Consider the following 7,671-nt stretch of genomic DNA (forward strand, 5'->3'; position numbering starts at 1 on the left):
TACCCTAGGGACAATGGAAATCGCAGTCAAAAAGGTCGTGGGAACGTTTGTGAACAAGGGGAATTTAATATGGGGAATGGTAACATGGGTTAGAGAGGGATAAAAAAAAAAAAAAAAACAAGAATTGTGACTGTATAGTGACAATAGGAATTAAACAGGTGGGATGACGTCAGGGTACTGGCGATTGTTAACAATACAGTAAGGTCCTGACCTGAATACGTGTTATCTTAGGTAAACAAATGTATAACACTATAAAGAAATGTTTTAGGCAAGAAAGCAAATCTTTTCGAGGCATATGAGTGGCCCTGAAAAGGGCCTTTGGTTTTTATGTTAACATCATTCCTTTAACACAGAGGGCATCGCATAGGTCTTCTTCTCTTCCTCAAACTTCATCTGACTTCTGGACCATATATGAGGACTCTCTTCAGACAGCCTTGTCTATCCACATATATACTTCTTTTCCAAACGCTCGTTACGGTGATCCGGATAATTGTCCATGATGATCTGACAAACATGGGTAAGTCCGGGTTGAACAGCATCGACGATACGAAAGTAGATGATTCAACGTTTGTCCACATCTTGTGATGAGAACATGTGAAGGTAATGCAGTGAACCGCTGTTATTTATAGAGCAAGAGCGGATCGAAACATATTGAGTTTTTTCACCAATCCAAACACGCGTTACAAACTCAGTCACAGTGTGGACTATCTTCCAATCCGAAGAGAGATGCCTGTGACATCACATTCCCTATATAGATGCACTAGCGTCTGTGCGCAGTGAATCAATGCAACAGAATTTTCAAACTATGACGGAAACTACGAAGACGATGAATTGGGGTGCACCGGCTGTGGAGACCAGAAGCGATGGCACAGCAGCGGTTACCAAAGTCAACACAATCTTACATCCAGAAGAGACTTATTTTAATTGGGATTTAGTCGATTTTCTTTCTTCTTCGCAACAATTTGTTCCGAACCAGCACCTTCGCCACCTTCTAATTCCTTACCACACGTCGATGATTTTAAACATAGACAGAAAGAAGAATTGGGAAAAATTTTACAGCAGCAGGAACAAGCTTTTCTCCTTCAACAACATCAATGAGAAGAAGAGGCAAGAAGGAAACGACAGAAAGAAGAACAAGCAGAGAAGAAACAAGGTCTATGAGAGAAGGAGGACAGTGAAAGTTAAACGGTGACTGTACTCTATTTATTTTTAGTAGAGTTAAGGTGTATGAAACAGAGGTATTAGATTTCTTTAATACGACCCGAGAGAGGTAAAACCTTCCCGAGCAAAGCAGCCCAACCCTGTTACTACGCCCTAGTGGTTTCTACCAAGTCATCGACATGAGCCAGTCCAGAAGTAGGCTTTGGCCGTGGCAAAGGCTTAAGGCAGTAAATGCGGATTACGTCCCGTTCTTGAGTTTTTAAGGAAAAAAAATATGTATCTTGACTTTTGTCTCTTCACACACCCGTCTTGCTCTTTTGATGGTCTGGACAATCTGAAACCCAATGCCCTTTCTTCTTACAGATATAACAAATATCTTGACTTTTATCTCTAAAGGAGGGGGAGTAGTCCGTCGGCTTCCTGAAGGAAACTTTCGTATGACACCTCGCAAAGCTCTGATCAGAAAGAAGTTCGATCTGTGCGGGCTCTTCCAACGTTCTGGTCGGTCTGAGAGTGAAATGAATACTGGTAGGGAATACTTCTCGACCTCTACGGGAAGAAAGATTCGTCAACTTTTAAGTACTGAAGATGTGTACGACAGTGTGTGTGTGTGTGTGTGTGTGTGTGTGTGTGTGTGTGTGGCTTATGACTTACATCCTGACTGGAAAAATTGGAGTTTCGAGGCTTGGACCAAAGAAGTGGCCAATCATGCCCAAGAATCGTGATCCTGAATTCAAACGTCCAGTGAAAAAAGTAAAAAGTAACTTTTAAACCTGTTTTAGTGACAGTGACAGAAGAAACAGAACCAGGCACTGAAGATAACCACTCCCTTCGGGACAGGACTGTCATGGACATTCACATTCCCGAAAGACCATTCTGGGAGGACTCCTGTATGGCTGTACCAAATGTAGAGACTGTAAGAACATTACACACTGTCCCTAGGACACCTTTGTTACCCGAAACATGTTGAACATATGCTTGTTTGTATTCCACTTTGATCGTTTTGATGTACATATTATCACTGTACTTGGAAAAAAGTGGCTTTTTATGTATTTTTGTCTTTCGTGTTGTTCCATTTTTGAAAACCAATAAACGTGTCCTGAAAAAAGTATAAAAACTCTTGTCTTGTCTGTCTTCATGTCAAAAGTTACAATCTCTGCACAATAGCTACCTCTGCTGTATCTGCTCCCTCTTTCTCCACATTCAAAGTCATTGACGAACACTTAGATCGTGACAGCTGGGAGGCCTTGTATCTTCCCCATCTCTTTAACTTGTTAATTGCCGGACCTAGCGGTTCAGGTAAAACCGAATTTGGCAAACGTTTTGATCGAACATAAACATTATATGATCGATCGTCCACCTCAGCGGATCGTGTTGTGTTACAAAGAATGGCAATCGGCCTGCAGTCTCTTGCGAGAAAGTCAAAGCGATTCAATCGTGTTTGTGGAAGGCTTTCCTGGCGAAGACGACGCGATCGTGTTTGACCCCGCCAGCAATCAAGTCATATCTGAAATCCAGCAAAGTTTAATTAACATAGGTGAATGGGAGGATAAATGAGGGTTTCAAATTTCACACGAAAAAACTGTAGCCATTATTTTCTCCACACAAAACGAGTAAATCATTCAATCCGCCCTAACCTCTATATTCAAAATCAAATCATCAAATATGTTAAAGTAGTAAGATTCCAAGGTATGCATTTTGACAAGCACTTGTCCTGGACACACCATATACATCTCCTAATACAAAGTTGCAAGAAAGACATTAACCTCTTAAGAAACCTCAAAGGGACCACTTGGGGATCCAATCAAGAAACTATGCTCACAATCTACAGAGCACTCATTAGATCGAAGCTAGACTATGGTTGCCAAGTCTATTACTCAGCAAAACAAACACTCCTGAACAAACTTGATGCTATCCAAAAGAAAGCCGTACTCGTCTGCACCGGTACCCTCCCCTCAAACTCATTGAATGAACTCCAAGTCCTCACTGGAGAGCTGCCACTAAAACTGAGAAGACAAGAAATGCTACTCAGATACGCAATTCGACTAGCCAAACATCCCAATACGCATCTCACAGAAATTGCCATTTCCAAATGTAACACTAATTTTAGCCATAAGCTAGTTCCAAACGCACCAGATGGCAAACAAATCCTAGAACTTAAGAAATCTCTGCCAATTCTAGAACAACAGGAGGAATTCACTAAACCGCCTGACCCAAACCCATCATTGCAAAGGATGTTTGGGACACCTACCCTGGTTTCGTAAAAATATACACAGACGGGTCAAAAACAGCTGAACCACCCAAAACGGCAGCCGCTGTAGTTATCCCTGAATACAGAATCCAAATAGGAACAAGACTACCAGACCATTGCTCTATATTCACTACAGAGTTATGTGCAATTAGTGAGTCGTTACAATGGATTAAAGAAAATAACATTCAAAAAACCGTAATAATCAGCGATTCCCTTGGTGTATTAAACTTAATCAAAACTCATAACACTAACTCAAGAGAACTGTTCCTTGCCAGGACCTACCATATACTTAAAGAATTATCCACTAAAGATCAGATAGTCGAATTCATGTGGATACCTTCGCACATAGGAATTCATGGCAATGAACAAGCTGACCAAGTCGCCAAAAGCACGTTCCGGGACCCCGATCCTGTCCCACTTAAGTATAGCATCACAGAAGCACAAAGCTTCACAAAAACCTATATTGAAAAAAAATGGCAGGAAAACTGGAATTCCACCCCACCCCCCAAAGGTAGAAAACTTGACTCCATTCTAAAAACAGTCAACAGGTTCATTAAACCATCCAAAGTTAAAACTGCAGACCAAAAACTAATCAATCGTATAATGACAGGAAAAACAAAATTAGCAACCAGTATTGGTCGACACTTAGGACCCAAAGCAGCTAACATCAACTGTTATAATTGTCATGCAATTGAGGACCTACAACACGTATTCAATAATTGCACTAAATATCAACTAACAAGACAAAATTCATAAAACCTCAAAAAGCGATTGGAACCCCTTACACCTACCAAGACACACTAGACAATAACAATCCCAATTTAAATTTAACATTCTGTAACATCTTAACCTACCTAGAAACATTAGAGCTCAAAGATCAAATATAAAACCCAAACCATCCCTGTCAGGCATCTAGCATCTCAAACCATAATATATTAAACTACTAAACCTAGCACACACACACACACACACACACACACACACACACATTAAACTAGGTAGCAACCCAGAAGATGGGTACCTTTGAAATGTCAATCGTGACCTGAATACTCAGCAAAGGGGCCCCGTCTTCTCAAATAAAGAGAAGGAAAGGAATAGAACGATCCTGCCTCACCTTATAATTAGACTTCTGTGTAAGATCAAGTCTGAAGTTATGACACCTCCACAGTCAGCACCAACACAACCACAACAACAACATCAACAACAACCACAGTCACTACTACCAGTACCAGTACTAAGAGCCGCTGTCCCCCAGACAGAAAACTGGGTGGAGGAGCTGGAGAGACAGCGGGAACCACGACAAGGACAGCATCCCAGAGTGTGGCATAGAAGAAGAAGGCAGAGGGAACAAATTTTCAGAATCCCAGAGACTGAAGATAGGGATTCTGAAGCCATTCAAGAGGCCATCTGCGCTCCCGACAACAACTGTGAATTGGGAGCAGGACTGGAGTCGTCCTTGTATCTGTAGTGCCAGACCTGGAAGACGTCATCATTAACCAGGTGTATCTGAAGTTCCAAATTTTTGTTATTAAAAAATAGCCCTTCTCAGGGCTACCCAGATCTCTAGAAAAGAGACTATTCAAACTTCCAATTGCTGTATATGTGGTGCGGTGTGATTTTAAATACTGACTCCTATGCTGATGTGTGTGTGTGTGTGTGTGTGTGTGTGTGAGTTAGGGTACGTTTGTGTGGATAGTATAGCTTTTTCCCCTTCCTTCTGTGTGGATAGTACAGTGTGTATTTGTATGAGTTAGCGTAATTTTGTGTGAATAGTATATTTGGGAATTGTTTTTCCTACCTTCTGTGTGAATAGTACAGTGTGATTTTGTTTGAGTTGGCGTACGTTTGTGTGGATAGTAGATATTGTGGTGTTTTTCTTCTTCTCGTGTGTGGATAGTAGATTCTGCATTTGTCTTTCCTCCTTCCCCTGTGTGGATAGCAGAGTTTGGGGTTTGAAAATAGTATATAACAGTTTTTTCTTCTTCTTTCTTGTGTGGATAGTATATTTTGGATTTTGTATGAGTTAACGTACGTTTGTGTGGATAGTAGATAATATGTGAAGTGAGTTTAAGGGATGTTTTCCTTCACGTCCATGCTTGACAAATATAAAGTCAAGCGTCCGTCATTGGCGCCATTCTACACGGAATACTCAAAGAAGATGGCTTGTAACACAATCCACAAAATGAAGACGTTACAGGAAGTGGTGGACAATTTGGGGATGATAGAAGAGATGCTGCTAAAACTGGAAGAGGATCAATATTCTTAAGTCCACGTCAAGTTTAGATGGAAATAAACAATTTGAGAAGGTCTAAGGAAAAACTAAGGGAAGTGAAGAACCGAGTCGTGTTTCACTTAATAAACAAATGAGAATCGTAGCTTGTTAAATTGTGCATAAAGATTTGTGTACACATTCGATGTCTGTAATTCAAATTACACTCTTTATGTCCAGTTCCTCGGCACTTGCGAGCGAAATGAAAGGAATCTTTTGGTGATTTTGTTTTCAGGTGTATCACACTTGATGGAATGAAAATACTTCTTATCTTCTTTTGCAAACATCATTTTTATCAGCGGGGTTGTTGTTGTTGTTGTGGGGGGGGGGGGTCAAACTTCTTCTCAGCAGTCTCTACGATTGTTTCTCCCATGCTCGAATAATTCGAGACTGCAGTCAGTGTGCTTGAATACCATAGGCTCCTTGTCTTTGGGCATGGATTTAACGTAACACTTTGCATTATCCGTGATTTATTTAAGTGTTTACTTGAAAAGTGTTTCCTAGTTTTACATTACTGTCTAAATTTTGCTATAGAACACAGGAAACTTTTATTTGATATGATAATTTTTGAAGTTCAAAATACAAGTTTCCCAGATCATTATGTTTATTTTAATATTTACCTCATTACGTAGTGGTTTATTTGGTGTTACATAGTTTCAACCAATCTTTCATACGTACTATTTAACTGAGGTATTTGTTCATGAACACGACACCAAGTTTCATAAACCATTTATTTCACAATAACGTTATTTGTTGCTATGAAATACAGTTTTGATATCCACGTAACTACTTGTTTTCCATTCTGTCACTCTACCTGATTTTACAAGTCTGTCCGAAATCATCAATGTACTTTTCTTATATTTTACTCAGACATATATGAAACCATTGTTTGTACTTGTCAAGGTAATATATTATTTGTCTTAACTAAAATTTCGGTAACTAATTTATGAGCGGTCTTCCTCTACTGGCTTTGACATGTTTGCATGTAATGTTAAATATTCCACATTACCAAAAAGACAAGTTTGTATCTTGATATATTTCCTGCTCCAATTTTGTGATCAGTATTTCGACTAGCTCAGAAAAATTACCTTTCGATTTTCATTTCTGTTAATAACGTCTGTTATGTGATATCAATCCTTAAAAATTCGTGTCTTCTGTCCTAACTACAAGTCTAATCTCTAAATCAACGGTTCTTAACCTTTTGGGGCGGCGATCTACATTATGTTTGTGGTGTTAGACTCGCCACCCATGAAATGCTAGAAAAGCCACTTCGGTAGAAAATTTCAAATTATTAAGGTTGATCTCGGAGATCCACACAAACACGGCGACCCATGTGTTAAGAACCACAGCTCTAAATCTATATAGACTTTAATGTAACCAAAATGATTAATTTTCTTGTTTTCTATTTTCTTCATTACAGTTCGAGAGGTTGGTAAATGAAAACAAATCCTGATCGTTTTTCATTATTAAAGCTATACTTGCTTGAAGCCCAGTTAAACGAATCCTTGAGCCTTCTGTGGATAATTCTATTTATATCGTCTCTGTTTATTCTATTAGTTTCCATTCTTGTTGGAAAACGGATTAAAAACGGTTGTAATTTTCTTCGCTCCATCCTCTCTTCGCATTTATTATAGTACTAATCATTTAGTACAAAATTGTTATGAACTGAACTTTACTTGTTATGAATACGTTTTCTCCACAAGCGCAAGTAATTTTTGTTTGAATTGAACTGATCTGATCAATTACAATATCAATTTAATTTAATCAAATCAACACACTGACAGCAGTATTAGTAATTTATGTACTTATATATATATATATATATATATATATATATATATATATATATATATATATATATATATATATATATATATATATTTATATTACAGAAAAATTTTAGGAATCTATCTATAGTTGTATGTTTAGTCTCGTTAAAGGAATAAACTAGTAAGATACTAAACCCATTTTCTGCAACAGTATTTATGGC

Source organism: Sinohyriopsis cumingii, chromosome 7 (assembly GCF_028554795.1).
Source record: "Sinohyriopsis cumingii isolate HCF-2022 chromosome 7, ASM2855479v2, whole genome shotgun sequence".
NCBI lineage: Eukaryota > Metazoa > Mollusca > Bivalvia > Unionida > Unionidae > Sinohyriopsis > Sinohyriopsis cumingii.